The 17,368-nt window shown below is 43.9% G+C and overlaps 1 protein-coding gene across 4 annotated transcripts in view; it reads right to left on the bottom strand.

The window, feature by feature from the left end:
* The window catches only part of LOC139605088 (serine/threonine-protein kinase PAK 2-like), a 28,753-nt gene extending 17,473 nt beyond the window's left edge, over positions 1-11,280 (bottom strand). Inside the window, exons 1-4 of one of the 4 annotated variants that reach the window (XR_011684228.1) lie at positions 8,581-11,280; positions 7,727-7,819; positions 4,739-4,868; positions 1,970-2,137 (exon numbers count right to left, since the gene is read on the bottom strand). The gene's annotated coding sequence lies outside the window, so the exon portion shown is untranslated. The remainder of the gene's footprint in view (positions 1-1,969; positions 2,138-4,738; positions 4,869-7,726; positions 7,820-8,580) is intronic. The other 3 variants (XR_011684227.1, XR_011684226.1, XM_071456472.1) reach the window with 3 other exon arrangements.
* Positions 11,281-17,368: the final 6,088 nt, after the last annotated feature.

The following is a 17,368-nucleotide window of genomic DNA, read 5'->3' as shown; positions in this document are numbered from 1 at the left end:
TACCTAGACAAGAGCAAAAAGAAAACTCTTAGTTTTGCCATTCAAATGATTCATTAAAGGAATAAACAATGTTAGTAATGACAGTGATAAAAGTATCTCTTCTAGTAAACAATTACAGAATCAGATATATGAAACCAAAGCAATGGGAGGAGGGAAATTTCCACGATCATCAACTGCAAATGTACTCCTGATTTCTGACAACAATTCACCAATACTGTGACAGCTCACAGAAGGTCCAACACCACTTGTCTGCCCACAGTACAGTTGTAGGGGTTGACTTAGTAGTAACATCCTCCAATTTCAGAGAGAACACTGCTCTACCAAGTAGAAAACCAGTGTAAGTGAAAGGAAAAATGTAAGGAAGGTTGGAATATGAAAGTAGACAAATTTAAGTTTTCACCATGCAAAGACTTCCAGCCCTGAAATCTGCATCAAATACAGCATTATTCTGTGAAGTAAGTTGCAGTAACTCAGAAATAAAAAGGGACATCTGTTTCCTTTATTTACAATGCTTTTAACTGAAACAGGTGTGAAGGAATGTGATGATAAAGACAGTAAATAGTTTTTGTGGAATAACATTTTGGATTGCAAATAACTCGTTTAACAAGCAGTGACAGTTTTACATTTTAAAACCACTTCTCACTGTAGTATCAGTAAAGCAGAGACGCTTAACTCTGTTGAAATCTTGTGATGATTGCAAACAATAATTTAAAATGGCATTTAATTTTTTGTTTTGGTTGGGTTTTTTTGGGTTTTGGTGGGGGTTTTTTGGTTTTGGTTTGGTTTATTAAATTTATTATTAAATTTTAAAACAATTTCAGGGAATTCTAACATAGAGAATGTTTTCTTTATAAATAGCTCCTAAGTTTATTATGTGTTTTCAACAAGCATGAAAGGATTCACTCTTGTGGTTTAACACCACACATCCCATGCAAACTAAATGGAGGAATGAACCGAGCCAACAATGATCTCCAAATGCACACACTTGCACTTGTTGCTAGAAAATATTAGCAAGACACTTCCAGATAGATCACACTGAACTGTAGGAAAACTGAACTGTAGAAAAAAAACAACCCAGTCTAAAATCCCAGAACAGATGCTAAGTACATGAGAAGAGCCCTACAGACCTCATGATCAGTCTCAATAAAAATGCTTAATTAAAAAGCAGGCACAAAAAGATACAAGCCCCACAAACGCTGCCAGCAATATTCACCCCTTCCCTTCTCTTTCCTTCCCTTTCCTCTTCTACTTCAAAAGAGAAATAAACCAGAAAACAAAGTGAAACCCTAAAGAGTGGCTTAGCCACTCTTATCTTAGTCTCTGGAGCCAGCTGACTTACCTAAAAAGTGGCTTTTTTTTCCTAAAAACACAAGGTTTTCTGGGAGGAGAGGTCATGTAAGCTCACTTGCATTATTATCATGCAGAAAAGTACAGCTCCTCCTTCACACAAATGCTGACATGTTTTATAATAGGTATTTCAAAAAATGTCATAATCCAAAAGTTACAATTAAACAAAAAAACCCACACTGGCATTCTTTCAAATAGTAGATCTGAACCATAAACACATAATTTAAAAATGGTATTCCTGGAGAAAGCCTATTTTGCCTATGGATTATGGTAAAATAAAGACTTGCTTTATGACTGTAAATGACTACATTCTGTGAATTCTTCATCAGTAAGATGAATTTATTATCTTTTAATTAGGTCCCTGTTGCTAGTATCAGATATTCCTTTCAGAATGTCCTGCACAGAAGGTGGAGCTGAGAGACTTGATGCACACTCCAGTCACATCTAAAGGCCCACAGCAACAGCATCAAACTGAGCTGCGGACAAGCCAAAATAAATGGTGTTTATTTGTTAGTGTCCAAATACTTTGGGGGGGATGAATATCAGTCCTTTTTAACCAGACTGCAATGTGAACAAATGTCACTGAGCTCAGCAGAGGCAGCTGATGCCTGGGGACACTCACCCTCTGGTTAGCCTTGCTGAAGTTTCAGACCAGGGCTTCAACATTCTCATGCAAGAGGGCACAAAGCTCTGTCCAAGGTAACTCTTCCAGGGAGACGTTTGTCGGTCTGGAAAGCACCTGGGCATTTGCCAGGGTCTGGTATGTGTTCAGGAGGATGGACATCTCCCTCTGGAACACAAAGAAAAAAATTAATTGCTGTAGCTGGGCAATGTTCAAATCAAAAGAGATGCATCCTATGTGTGGTAGCAGTGCTGCACGCAGCTGAAAATGAGCCCTCAAGGCTCATTCTCACAGCTTTACAAAATTCCTCAGTTCATTTCTCATAATTGCAGCCAAAATATTGCATAATATTACAGCAGAGTAAGAAAATAGATTTCACAAAATTTATCTAATTAGACACAGTATGTATATAAAGTATGTGAGTAAATCCCAGTCCTGTGGGGGCCACAACCATGACCTGGCACAGATAAAAATTTCCATGCTCTTAGTGGATGCAATTCATTCACCCATGTTAATACCTTGAGGTGCATTCAAACTGTGCCCCAACACCTGCACAGCGCACAGAAAACTGTCTGGCAAGGCAGTTGGCATGTTGGCAGCACAACACACTTAAATTATTTTAAAATTTTGTTTTGTATGTATTATATATGATTAAATATCTGGCCAAAATAGTCCTACAGCTCCATCAAACTCCACAAGCTGTGCCTCATTTATTTACAGTGATTTTAATCAGTGGTATAATAAAGTGATTCAGGTTATAAATAAATGTTAGCAACAACAGCATGCAGTAGAAATTCAATTCTTCATACTTTTAGTACATACAAGTGCCTTAGAAACTTTGATTAAGATAACAGAAATGTTATCTTAATGTTTCTCAAATGCCATGAAGACTGTATCAGTACAGTCAGAGATCAAGATAAGATTATCAGACCAGAATGGAAAGAACATAGGGAGTGTAGAAGTGGTATAAAATATGAAAAAATACTGTACAGGTCAGGAAAGCAGGAAGGGAAAATGAAGGGAAGTAAAATGCACTGACATTTTTACATAATTTAGGCATGGGTATAGCAAAGACCAACAGCAATATATTAAATGTTACCTATACTTAGTTTCTGCTACAGCCTTCTGCTTTTTCATTTTGGGCAGCAAAATCAGAGCTATTTAACTGGAGTAAACAGGATCACATACAGGCACTTCTGCTTCCCAAACAAATAGAAACAGCTTTGGGAAATATGCAAAGCCATCCAAGGCAATAAATACCTGATCTCATAAGGCAACCAGTAATACAACTCTTCCAAAAATGAATATTTTATCACCTGCTCAGGACAGTCTTGTGGTTTGAAATCCTTTGAGTAAAACAATTAAAACAACCAGCTCTATGAATATGATAGTGAGACAATCTTTTTTTTTAACCTTTCAGTAACATAACATTAATTTTGAGTCTAGCATTAAATACTGTTTCCATTATCAGAAATCTTGATCATGAATGGAATCTTGTCCTGAATTCTTGTCATGTATAACATATATTTTACTACGGAATAAGAATAAAAAGGAAACCTCCTACCACAGCAACAACTAGCAAGCACTTTAAGTTTCTAGCAGAATATTTTGAGCTTGCAATTGTGTTTTGTAGTTAGAAATAGCAATCATTAATGCCCACAGTTAAGGCAGACAGTTGCTTTTCTCTATATATATTCCTTTTGTGCCTGATGAAATGACTTTTTCAGGCTAAGTAGGCCAGCAAATGACTTTTAATACATTAATGCTTGCATGGAAGAAGCTGTTATTCTCCCAGAAAGAAAAAAGAAGATCCTGATTTTATTTGCCTCCAGTTTATGAATGACAGATCTGCCTGGGCAGTGGACAGCACTAAGACAAAGTGTGGACTAACTCCATCAAGTGAACAAAAGACACCCACAAATCTGAAGACTCTCTGATGCAGGTCTCTGCTCCTCTCCACAGGGAACAGACCTCATGCACCTTCCATGCTCAGAGCTCTGACAGAGAAAGAGGAGACGTTTCCAAGCCACCAGCAAAAAAGTTTTATATTGCTAAGAGTAGAAAGAGAGCAAATGTAACCACACAATGAAAGGAGAGATTTTCTAAACATGCTAAGAACTTTCCTTTGTCCATACTGCTATGCAAAAAGATGGGAAAATTGTTATTCAAGGTGTAGCTGAGTAAAGACAGTAGAAAGGCCCAAAGTGGTCATATAAGAGGAGAAAGTTTTCAGAAAATAATCCAGTAAAATACATCCAATGTGCCAAAGCCACAGCAAAACATGCAAAAAACAAAACAGCAACAAAATAACCCCCCCTGCTTTTCCATCTGAAAGCTTGAAATAATTTTCAAGCAATTTTTACAGTCAAATACATGCACTGAAACTAAAAGAGTGTATGAAAGAGAAATAAACATTTCTACAATGGTAGCTAATGAAACGTGACAAAAAAGTTGGGTAGAAAGACAGAACATTCTTCACATGAAATGACGATCCATATCTACAAAATGCCTTAATTAGGAATGCCAGTACATCCTACCCATACTTAAAAAAACAATTTTCAAATTAGCTTCTCCAAGGCATTGGTTACATTTATTCATGTATTAAATTTTTTAAAAGGTAGCATAATAACAAAAAGGGTAAGAGTATAGCAGAGTTCTTCCACAGCTCAGCACAGCAAATGCAGCAAATCTTCAGCACAGTGCATATTTTGACAGTATGTTTTAAAAAACACCTAAACTAAACAATGTGTGCCACATTTTTTTCCTTACTATTGAGCCTTCATGCAGGCTGAAGCTGCCAGGAGGAGTCACTAATGTCCCAGGGGATTCTTCAGTTTCCTTCCTTTCCTCAACCTGGTCTTTCCATTGCACACTGGAGGATAAACGCTGTCTCTGTAAACTGGAAAGTTTCCACACAAAGATACTTTACCCAAAATTACTTTTGGCAAATGCACTGTGCTCTTTTAAAGGATAATCAATGGATTTGCCAGATACCACTTTAGCACATCACATGGATGCTGAAACTGCTTGCCTTTCTTAATTGAATGAAGAAATTTATATTCGTTTTAAGAAAGATTTTTCAAGAGGTAATATTTTCAGCTACCAAGCCTCGTGACATGCAATTCATAAGATTATTTGGATATGACCTCAAAGTTACATATAAGAAACAGAATTCTTCATATTTTAATTAACACAACAGCTTCATGGTCTTCAGAGAGACCATGTCACATCTTGCATCATCAATCCTGATTTCAAGTACAGTTCTCGCTCTTAAGGTTTCCACATGCCTGACTCTACTCTGGAGTGACTTTTAAAGCAGACTGCCCAGAATTTGAATCTGTTCTTGTACTGTGTCAGTCAGGAAAACAGATATATCAAGAGCCCGGCATGACGAAACAGGCAGCTGAAGAGGAAACTCCAAGGCCAAACAATAGTATATAAAGGAGACAGAAGCAGAGACAGGAATCCAAGGAAGAATTTAAAAAGATTGCCTGAGCATTTAGGCACAGCGTCAGGAAAACCAAAAGCTTGCTTCAAATTGATGTTTGCAGAGGATGACAAAGGCTTTTCCAGCTCAAGTTTTAAGTATCTTACTAAAAACATCTCCATCACCATGAATCTTGTATGAGTTGCTCAGGCCACAAACTTCCTTTCTTGTAGGAAAAAACAGTTTCTTTCATTCTCCACTACTACTTGTGTAAGTCAACATAAACACCTGTGTATATAGAGCCATATAGCTCTAGGCTGAAAGAGAGCTCACCCAAGTTCTGCTACCACAGGCACAGCAGACTGTGCTGGCCAGGAAACATCCCAAGAGATTTCCTCTGCTCTCACACATTTCAATATTTTTTGACCATTTAAAGCTTTCGACAGCCATTCAAAAGTTGAAAATAAAGATTATCCACTATAAATGATAGATAACGGGAGTCTTAGAGATCCAGCTGAGTCACATAAGTGGAAAATAATGTCTTCATAATAATATAAGTGTATATAGAAAAGCCATCTTTTCTAGACCTGCTGGCTATGTTTTCCTACACTCACCCCAACCACTGCTGCAGGCTGGACCTAACCATAACTATGATTTTCAAAATTTTTTATTTGGCAAATGATCTGTAATAGGCCAGTTATTATCTGTACCATTCACAATACCTTTGGTTACTGATATGGGCCTGTTATTAATGGACTGCCAGGTTCTGAACCTTTAGTTTGGTTTGGCACATTGCACCAGATTTTCTGCTGACTGAAAATTGCAGGGAATGTAAACTACAAGTTGTACTCAAAGTGTCTACTGTCATTTTATAACAGCTTTAAAAGGAAACTTACACTTTTTTTCCTCTCTCATGTGCATTTTCTGACTCTCTGAAATCTTTCTGAGAAGCTTTTGAAAAAGCTTCTCTCCTGCCACGTTACTCTTCATTCAAAGCGCCTTCAAGTTCTTGAATTCTCAACTACCAAGTGATAAGGAAGCAGTTAAAGGAAGTTAGGAAAGACTACCATGGTCTTTAATGCTGTTTGCTGTTCTGTTCTGCTTTTTACAGCTGAATACATTCTATTAATTCTATACGGCATTGGAAAGCGTTGAACAATGTAAAAACGTATTAATACATAAAGTTCAAAACAGAGAGAAATAGATATGCTGACCAAAAGCACATTCTGCTGTCCTTTCATGGAGTTTGGATTTTCCTGTTTTCAATTATTTGTATTACTGAAGTTTTTCAGGGGAATTCTATTTTTTTAAGTAGACTCGTAAAAAGGTGGGATTAACAGTAAACACTACACTTGCACTCAGAGCAAAGCGCATGTGGAGCTTGTTCATGTACATAAACAAGGAAGGAAACCTTACCAGTTCTTCACCTATAAAAGATAAATCTCTAACTTCAAGGAATGCTACCCTCCAGTTCCTTTGTATGTTGTAGAAGTAGAGAAGGAATCAAGAAAACTGAATCATCACTACTTATTTAATTATCACTTCAGAAATCTAAGGGACTGTACTTAGAGAAGGTCATAAGAAAATAACTGAGAAAGTGTCAATGCTTATTGGTGAAAAAAAAAAGATGATATTATTTCTTGTTTTCTCGTCTGGTTTTTCAAAAGTCCAATATGAAGGCTTTGTTAGTCAGTATGAGATCACTGAGCAATTATCTTACAGGTTTTTCATACTTGTTTTTTAAAATAAACCCTAATTGCTTTAATGGATCAAACCCTGTGTGATACAGTTTAATAACACAAGAATTTGATATTCAAGTATACATATTACATTTTTTCATGTATTCAAACTTCTCTGGTAACTGCAGATATAATAGCTTTGAAGCCAAAATGTACTCAGCTGAAATTTGAAACTGCAGTCTCAGGATGCATTAATATCTCACACCTAGAGAAGTTGGATGTATGCACTGTATCTCCAAAATTATCTAAGTACCCATTCCAAAGATACAGGACAGAACATTTTAACAGTTTAACTATTGTGAAACATTTCCTTTCCCCTCACTGTTTCAATGCTACTTTGAACTCTCAAACATAAGAATGTGACATTTTATTTTAATATTTATTCTATTAACTTGATAGTCCCCTGAGAATAGGAGATATTTTTCTATTACCTTTTGCAATTTTGACACTCATTGCAAAAAATCTACTCAGTGTTTTCACTGGAGCAAGGAAGTCCTGGCATTTTTCAAAGATTGTACCTTTACAAGGTACATCTTCTTTCATCTTCTGTTTCATTGTAAACTTCTACCACATATTTAACTAAAAGTTTACCTGCATGATTTCTGTAGCAGATTTACATTGTATATGTGCTAATCTTGCTGCTGCAGCATCTTCTTCCAGTTTCTTTATTTTCACTGTTTCTGCCTAAAAGTACATTTTGAAAATATTCAAGTCCAGAAAGATGATAACATCATGCAAAGTCAACTTAATTTCTTCAGTTTATTGGGTCTCCATAAACCAATTTGTGGTATCTGAACTACTTGCACTTTAGAACTATTGATATGTGAAAACACATATCAATAAATAAGTAAAAGAAAACAATTACATATCCAGAATATTAAAATAAAAGTTTTTGTTTAGTTAAAGAAATTGATGTAGGATTATGTTCTTGCTGCATTTTTTATACTCACAGATACTTATCTCCATGTAAAGGCCTGGACATGGAATTTCAATTGAAAAAATGCTTCTAGCAATAGCAGTAACTACAGAGCAGCTATAATAGAAATTCACATGCAATTTTAACTACACTGTTTCCTGTCAAAAAAATATTTTCACTTAGACTGATGACTGATTTGAAAAGAACAATACACTCCAAAAGGACTCCTGCCTTCAAGTGATGCAACAAAGATCAAGAAAAAAAAGTCATTTAAGACACCTAAAGTTACACAGATACAAGTGAAGTCATTCATTTTGGACAGGTAAAGCAAAGTAGCAAGTATGTGAGACTGAAGCTGACTCTAAGCACTTCAGTTAATGAATCCACCTTTCCTGCCAAGTGATGCTCTGCATTTTGTTCATCAAACACAAGGCACTCATAGCCTAACTCAGAGGTTTCAAAAATTAAACTGCTCAGTTTTGCCAATGCTTGCTGAGGCTCCCAGCAGCAGGGAGAAAGCTTTACTTACAGTTCTTTGATGAGATACTCCTGTCGTGTATTCTTGAAATCCAGATGCTTGGCCTGAAGCCTCAGGATCTTGCTGCAGCCATCGTGCTCTGCCTCCATATCCTTCAACTTCCTGGCAATGCTGTTCAGGGCAGCATTTGTGTCCTAAAGATAAATAGGTACATGAATAAATAAAAACATCAAGAGGTACTTTTTCAAAGATAAAGTATTGCAGTAGAGAGTTCAATAGAGGAGGAGAGACCACATCTGTAGCGGCCATGACTTTAAAGGTCCGCCTGAGCCGCCGTCCCCGCCAGCCAGCAGAAGGAGCGGTAGGAGTGCGCGGTTTCTTGGCACGGCGCGCGGGAGCCGCTCCGCTGACAGGGGCGTGCCGGCTCGGCGGTCAGCTCTGCCAGAGGTGGACAGAAAGGCACGGGACCACAGACAGGGATGGGAGAGTGTCCCCTGACCGGGACCAGTCCAGGTTTTATTCCAGAAAGCGGAGTAACACCCAGGGGAAGCTGCCGTACCGAAGGGCCCTGGGGGGAGGGAATACACGTGTTATATAGGAGAAACGGGAGGGGGAGAGCTCAGACAGGCAGCGAATGGGGGCCCACGGTGAGCGCGGGCTTTATTAGAGTGACAGGACGGGTAGCCAACCGAGAGAGCTCAAAGGTGGGACCCCGGTCCCTGGCCCAATAATTCCATGTATAGCACCGAAGATTCTGGATAAAAGGGGGGTATTTGGGGGTGACAGAAAGGGCGCGGGTTTCCAGGGTAACCAGTGATGGAAAATTAACTGGGAAAGAGGGGAAATTCCAGACAGAACCATTATACAGAAAAAGGGGGTAACGGAACATTCCAGCTTAAACCGGGGGAGCATAATAACACAACATCTCCCCGTTTTTCGTTTAAAAAAAAAAAAAAACAAAAAAAAAAAACTTAAAATAGGTGAACTGAGTCTGACTAAGGCAGTCTGAGTTCAGGATGAAAGGTGCAGAAGCCCATTGGTTGTCATCCACGGCTGAGGAGGCCTCCGATCGATCCGATTCCAAAGCTTCTGCTTCGCTGTATGGTCCCAGAGCCACCACCTGGTTTACCTCGAGGGTAGGAACAATCCTACCCAGCAGTCTCTTCATCAGACTCCAAATTATAGAACAAACAACTAAAACTACAACTAAAATAAAAAGAACCAACAGAACAGTTTTTAGAATTGACCTCATCCAGGCTGAAAAGCCCCATCCTGAAAAGATGTCCCCCAGCCAGTCTGATGTTTCCTTCTTTATGTCGTTTACCATGCCTCGCATTTTTTTGATGGCACTTCTCACGTCCTCGGCCCTTGATGATAAATTGAGGCAGCAGAGGCCCTCGAATTCCTCACAGTGGTGGTTGTGAAGGAGGAGCAGAAAGTCGAGGGCTGCTCTATTTTGCAAAGTCGCCTTCCTTGTAATTTCATCTTCTGATAGGAGGTCCAATAATGTGGCTGATGTAAGATTGGCTTGTTTGGCTACCCAACACTCTAGGTGGGCCAATTCACCTAGAGCCTTGGCTGCGGATACCCAGGGCAAAAACACAGTGACCGCAACTCCTTTTGGTTTAGACCAATGAATAATTTCGGAGTCACACTCTGGGTCAAGATTTATAAGATCCCTTTTGGAACGGGCCAAATTCAGTGTGACATTTTTTAAAATCCAATTATTAATTTGGGTTTTGTTGGGTGTAAACAGCGACAGCTGTCCGAAAGTACAAGGGCCTCCGATAAGGCAAGAGGGGATGCCTGCCCATGCTCAGTCTCTGTAAACCAAAAACACACCACGGGGTAGGGATAAAAGTTTATAATCAAAGGTGGAAGCCATCTCTATATGGGCAACGATTCCACACCATAAATTGGCAATGTATTCTTTTTTGAACTGCCTAACTGATTGAAATGATCTGTCTAGAGGGTTGGGGGTGAACATAAACTGAATACAGAGGGAGGCACTGGCAGAGCCGAGCAATTCAAATTTTAAGGGTTCGGAATCCAAAAGTGTCAAACCTTGGATTCTGTCTTTCCAGCCATCTGTGGGATTAAAACCGAGAGAATAGGCAACTCTTTGGGTTATCAGGGGAGCGAAGGAGGTAGCAAGGGGAGATGGGAAATCGTTAGGAGAGAGAGGGATCCCCACAAGGCAGGACGACATCGGGTCCTCTGCTGATGCGGTGTTGAGGCAGATGTGATCTTGGCCGAGGACTTTCACGAGCGTCTTCCAGATATTGGCTTTGGGCTGAGGGACAATCCAGGTGCCTGAAGAGGGAAAGTGGGACCCGAGTGCTGTCACCAGCAGCAGGATGGTAGATGGAGAGAAGGCCATTTGAATGGGGTATCACTGAAACATCAAAGAAAACAGGGTGAAAAGGTGAACTTAAAATTTTGGTTCTGCCCAGAGGGAAACTTAGAGGACATCAAAGTCAAGGGAAAAGGGTTTCTGCCTCCTCCTCCAACAAGCCTCCTCAACCTGTGCCATGCCTCCAACCTTTGGTGCCTTTTTCGGAAGGAAGGGCCTGACCCACTTAGATGGTACCCACTTAAGCCCCGAGGGAGTGGACACGCAAGCGTATCCCCTCCCCCAGGGAACCAGGTCGAAAGGCCCTTCTGTTTTCCAGGTCTCCGGGTCCTTAACTAGGACTGGAGGCCTGGCTTTCAGCTGCAGCTGGTTGTGTTGCCCAAAGTGTCACGCTATTGGAGGATTTAAATTCTCAAAGGAACAGTTTAGAAAGTTGATAGTAAAAAGTGCTTTTGCGAGACAGACATGGGGAGATTCCACCTTCACAGCCGTATGTTGTTGCTCTAAAACCCTCTTAAGGCTCTGGTGGGTCCTCTCCACCACGGCTTGGCCTGTTGGGGAATAGGGGATGCCTGTTTTGTGCTCTGTTCCCCATTGCTGCAGGAAACTTCGCAGTTCCCTGGACTTGTATGCTGGGCCGTTGTCGGTTTTGATGACCTTGGGGATGCCCAGGACAGAAAACGCCTGCACAAGATGTTTTTCGGCATCAGCTGCCTTCTCACCTGTGTGGGCGGAGGCGTAGACTGCACTGGAGAAAGTGTCCACTGAAACGTGTACATAACTCAAGTGGCCGAAAGAAGGGATATGTGTAACATCCATTTGCCACACCTCGCAGCTAGAAAGACCTTGGGGGTTAGCTCCAAAGCTGAGTGATGGGAGCTGATGGGACTGGCACTGTGGACATGTAGCCACGATCTCCTTGTCCTGTTTGCGTGTGAGCTGGAACTGACGAACCAGGCCAGGGGCATTCTGATGGAACTGCTGGTGGCTGATCTTAGCTTGACCAAACAGATCTGGGAGCGGGGCCATCTGAACAGGAGCAGCCAGGGCATCAGCTCTTCGATTGCCCTCTGCAATGAACCCCGGCAGATCAGTGTGTGACCTGACATGCATCACAAAGAAAGGTTGCTCTCGGTGGGAGATCAGTTTTACCAATTTTGAGAGCAAGTTAAATAGGGGAATGTTGGACACTTCTTGAAGAACTGCTTCTTCAGCTCTGGACATTACACCAGCGACATGCTGAATCAGTTACAAGATTGAATGGTTCAGAGAACCTCTCGAAGGCCCTGACAACAGCATCCAACTCAGCTACTTGTGGAGAACCTTCCACCTTGGCAACATCAGCCTCCCACCGCTGAGTCTGAGGATCCTTCCAAGTCATTACTGACTTGTGGGATGCTCCAGACGCGTCGGTAAACACAGTCAGTGCCTCCAAAGGGGTTTGGCTCTGAATTCTTTTTAATGATAATGAGAATTCTTGATAAAACAATTTGTGGGCTGGCCAATCAACTGCAATTTGGCCAGTGTAACTGTCCAGTGCAAATTGCAACATTTCATTAATCTCGAGCAGTTCATCAAAGGTTTTCCTTTTGAATTGGCCTGACTCTAATTTAATTGGAATGTGGATGCATTCAAAGTCACACCCCGCCAACTCCCTGATCCGCGATCTTGCTTTTCTGATCAATTCTGCCATCAGCTCTGATGGCCGTGTCATCCTTTTGGACCTGTGGTGGCTGAGGAAAACCCACTCTGTGATCAAGAGGCAGTCCTCCGAGCCTCGGTCCTTGCCTTTGATAGAATCGTCCCATTGAAAAATCACCCCATGGAGGTGTGGCAATTTCCCTAAAATGATAAATTTGAACGGGAGACCCGGTTGGTATCTGTGGGCCTGCCTGGTCGAAATGGATTGCTGGATTTTTTCCAGTGCTACCTGAGCCTCTGGAGTAAGGGCCCTAGGAGAACTAAGCTCCTCTCCCCCTTTCAATAAATTGAAAAGAGGGGCTAGGACATCAGTAGGAATACCCAGCCAAGGCCTTACCCAGTTCAAAGACCCACACAGCTGATGGGCATCTGCCAAGGTCTTGATATTTGTACGAATAACCAATTTTTGCGGAACAATGGTCCGCTTATTTATCTCCAAACCCAGATACTTCCAGAGTGGCATCCTTTGAATCTTGTCCTGGTGAAGCTCAAACCCTGCAGCAGTCAATGCATTGATTATCAGGTCAAGTGCGTGTGTGAGTATGTTGTCGGTCGGAGCACAAACGAGGATGTCATCCATATAATGATATATTATTGCATCCTCGGTGGCTGCACGAATGGGGGACAGCAAGGAAGCCACATACCACTGGCAAATCACAGGGCTGTTCTTCATCCCCTGAGGAAGAATACACCAATGGTAGCGCTTGCTTGGGGCCTTACGGTTGATGGCAGGAACCGTGAAGGCAAAACCCGGGGCATCGTCCGGGTGAAGTGGAATATGGAAAAAACAATCTTTGATATCTATAATTGCCAGATTCCAATTTTGAGGGAGCATCGTCGAGGATGGCATCCCGGGTTGGAGGGGACCCATATCTTCAATAATATTATTAATTTGTCGGAGGTCATGAAGGAGCCACCACGCATCTTTGTTTGGCTTTTTGATGATAAACACTGGGGAGTTCCACTCTGACATGGTCTCCACCAGGTTGCCTTTAAGTAACTACTCCTTGACGAGCTCATTGAGCGGCCACTGCGCTACCCATACTGGTTTGTCCGATTTCCAATTCAGTTTCCAGGTAGAGCGCTCAGCAGCGACTGCTAATTGAAAAACCTGAGGAGCCACTGGTAGGTCAATTCAGGCTCCCCACTGGGCAAGGAGGTCCCTCCCCCACAGGGGTTCCATATAATCCAAAACGAATGGGTGTATAGATGCCAATTGCCCATCCGGCCCCTTAATTTGCACGGTGCTCTTTGATTGTTTGGCCAATTGAAGACCCCCAACACCACGGACATGACCAGCCACGTCCTGCAATTCCCAATGCGACGGCCATTCCCGAGAAGGAATGATCATCTGCCCCTGTGTCCAAAAGACCCTTAAGGGGTATTTGGTCTCCTCCCCTCAAGAGTTGACAAGTAATTTTTGGTTTCTCCCGCCCAAGGATCTGAGCCCAGGCCACCGTAGGATGTTCGTCTTGAGGTGGTGTAAAGGGCAGTCCTGGGACCCAGGTTAGCTCAGGCACTGGAATGGCCTGAGCAATAATCTGTCCCTTGGGCAGGAAGAGGGGAGGGCGGACACAGTACAGCCCCACTGAGAATTGCCCCAGGTCTGATGTCAAGAGACCCAGGACAATGTTTACCTCTGATGGTGTGAATTTTGTGTCTCCGACAACTACATAACCACAGCTGATCCGTCCCCAGTTATCTGGGCACTCCAGGCACACAGTCACAAGATGAAAATCGGAGTCCTTCAGATGGAGTGGCTCCATCAGCTGCAGCCTGAAAGGTTCAATTTTGGAAAAGGTGGTTAGAATGGGCATAGGTCGGAGGCATGATAAGCATGACAAGTCCAGTAAAAAAAAGTCACATTTGGTTGAGGTGGCAGGTGGTTTTCCCTTTTTCCCCTCCCTGCATAATGATGTTGAACCCGCCTTATTTATTTCTGCACGCAAGGGGGAACTGCGTTCAGCTCGTAGTTTCTTGGTAGGGGGTTCCCCCGAAGTCCCTGCCCCCTTTTAAACTCATAAAACTGCTTCCGCAGGGGGCAGTCAGGCATCCAATGCCCTAACTGTCCACACAGATGGCAGGGGGAAGTACCCCTGTGGACCGGCCCAGGGGTACTGGATGGCGGTGGCAGGCTCATCTGGGAAGCAGGAGCAGGGTCAACTGTAGTGGCATCCCAGGTATCAGCAGCAGCGACGCGTCTGGGCGGTGGTTGGGCCCTTGGGTCAAGGTCCCTGGAAGCCAAGGAGACTTTGTGGGCGCAGATCTCCAGCATCCGCTGCAGGGTTGGAGGAAGGTCCAGTGGCAGGCTCAAGATAGCATCCCTGCAGGCTGGATTGGCATTGGTGGAGGCCACTTCCTTTGGGAGTTGTTTCCTGGTCTCCTTCCCCTGCACCTGCAATTCAGTGGCTTTCCAGAGACGCTCAACAAAAAGAATGAATGGCTCGTCAGCTTGCTGCATGATCTTTGAATAGGAAATTTGGGGCACCCCTGATGGCAACCTTAAAAAAGCCCTCTCTGCTGCTCTCCAGCTCTCCCGTAATACTTCAGGCGGGATGATTCTGGCCTGGAACGGCCTGTCAGCAAAAACTCTCTCCCCACACAGGTGTTCGACCGAGATGCCTTCACCATTACGATCGAGCCCTGTGTGGGGGTTCACCCACAAAGAGGGAAGGATCCCCACCACCTCCCATCTCTATGCCGCCTCCCACATCACATATTCAGTGGGGTTGAGGAGGCACGAGAAAAGGTTCCAGAGGTCATAAGGAGCGACTTCCATTCCTCCTAAAGTGGCCCTTAGAATCCCCTGGGAGTGTTCACTCTCCCGGGAGAAATCCTTTTGGGCCTTGCAGAGATCTTTAATTTGGTGGTAGGGAAAGGGAGTTCACTGGGATTGGGTTCCCCCCGCCCCCTCAGGGTGGTATGAGACCGGAGCCACTGATGGGATGGAAACCGGCTCCGGATCCTGGGTCCCTTCCCCCCTCCCCCCAGATGCCAAAGCTTGGGAACCGGAAGGGGGAGGGGAGGGGGAGTGGCTGGAGGACTTGTTGGAGGACTGGGCGGGGGCATCAGATGACGAAGGTGCCACCCCAAGGGAGGAGTTGGTGGGCGTGGTTTGTAGAGGGGGGAGGAGAAAGGGGAGGTGCTGATGGCGGTGGGGGGAGGGAAGTTAGGAGGAGTGTGGAGAGACAAAATGGGGTTTTTTTGACCGAAAAGGATTGTGGGGAGAAGATGGAAAAAGGGTGGGAAAAGCCATGTGGTCCCCTCCATTTTGTGCTCCACAGGAGCCATCTTGGGAGGGGAGCTGAAAATGAACTTGAGAGGTTTTAACTGGGGATTTGGGAACCAGGAGAAAGGGAGAAGGAAAAGATCCCCTAAGAGTCTGGCCAGGACTCCTAGGGCGGGGGGATTGGGATTTCTGAGAAGAGCCAGGGGAAAGATGACCACGCTGCGCCCTGCTGGAGTGAGCTGCTCTTCTCAGAATCCCAGTATTAGGACAGGCAAGGGAGGGAAAAGGGCTAGGATCAGGGTTAGAGGGAGAACTGGGTTGCAAACTCGAAGAACAGGACTGTTTTCTCAATTTAGAACCTGATTTTAACAACTCTTTAACTTGGGAGGACCAAAAGCTGATTTTTGCCAGTTTTGTCTCTCCATTTCTTGGAGTCGTGTAATTTCTTAGTTATGAGATCCCAAAAACGATAATTATCTAATTGGTCAGTGGAAACTTCAGGAAACTGAGAAAACAGCCACTTTATTAATTTTTTCTACTCCTTTTTTGGAATATGAACCCCCCCCCCCGCCCCCCCAGCAAGGATATCCCCAACTTGGATAAAGGCTCTCTCTTGAGCTGCTGGCTGCTTTGCACCCATTGCAGAGATGTTAAGAGCAGCTCAAACCACCCACCACTTCAGGAAAAGGAAAAAGAAATCAAGGAAAGAGGAAAATTGCCTCTGCCCGCCCAGGCCAATGAGGAATAAAAGGGTTAAAAGGACAAGGGGGAGAAAAAGACTCATGGAATCCAGCGAGGGCGAAAAAAAAACAGTCTGAAGTGGTGTCCTGTCCCGAGACAACTCCTGAGGTGCTTCGGAGCTGCTGTCCCGTCCCTGGGGAGTACAGCGTGCTAAAACGCCGCCGAATTCACCCCCAGGGGGATTTCATGGCCAATTGAGACTGTTTGTCTCGGTACGCGGGTCCCGTGGTCCTCTTTGGCGAGGCGCTTACTGGCGCCGTGAGTGCCGAGAGAACACAAACCTGCCCAACGTTAGGCGCCAAATCTGTAGCGGCCATGACTTTAAAGGTCCGCCTGAGCCGCCGTCCCCGCCAGCCAGCAGAAGGAGCGGTAGGAGTGCGCGGTTTCTCGGCACGGCGCGCGGGAGCCGCTCCGCTGACAGGGGCGTGCCGGCTCGGCGGTCAGCTCTGCCAGAGGCGGACAGAAAGGCACGGGACCACAGACAGGGATGGGAGAGTGTCCCCTGACCGGGACCAGTCCAGGTTTTATTCCAGAAAGTGGAGTAACACCCAGGGGAAGCTGCCATACCGAAGGGCCCTGGGGGGAGGGAATACACGTGTTATATAGGAGAAACGGGAGGGGGAGAGCTCAGACAGGCAGCGAATGGGGGCCCACGGTGAGCACGGGCTTTATTAGAGTGACAGGACGGGTAGCCAACCGAGAGAGCTCAAAGGTGGGACCCCGGTCCCTGGCCCAATAATTCCATGTATAGCACCGAAGATTCTGGATAAAAGGGGGGCATTTGGGGGTGACAGAAAGGGTGCGGGTTTCCAGGG

This window comes from Agelaius tricolor, unplaced genomic scaffold (genome assembly GCF_023055355.1).
Source record: "Agelaius tricolor isolate 1412-34295 unplaced genomic scaffold, bAgeTri1.0.p SCAF_59, whole genome shotgun sequence".
NCBI classification, from domain to species: Eukaryota; Metazoa; Chordata; class Aves; order Passeriformes; family Icteridae; genus Agelaius; species Agelaius tricolor.
This window is presented reverse-complemented; position numbering and strand designations above follow the sequence as displayed.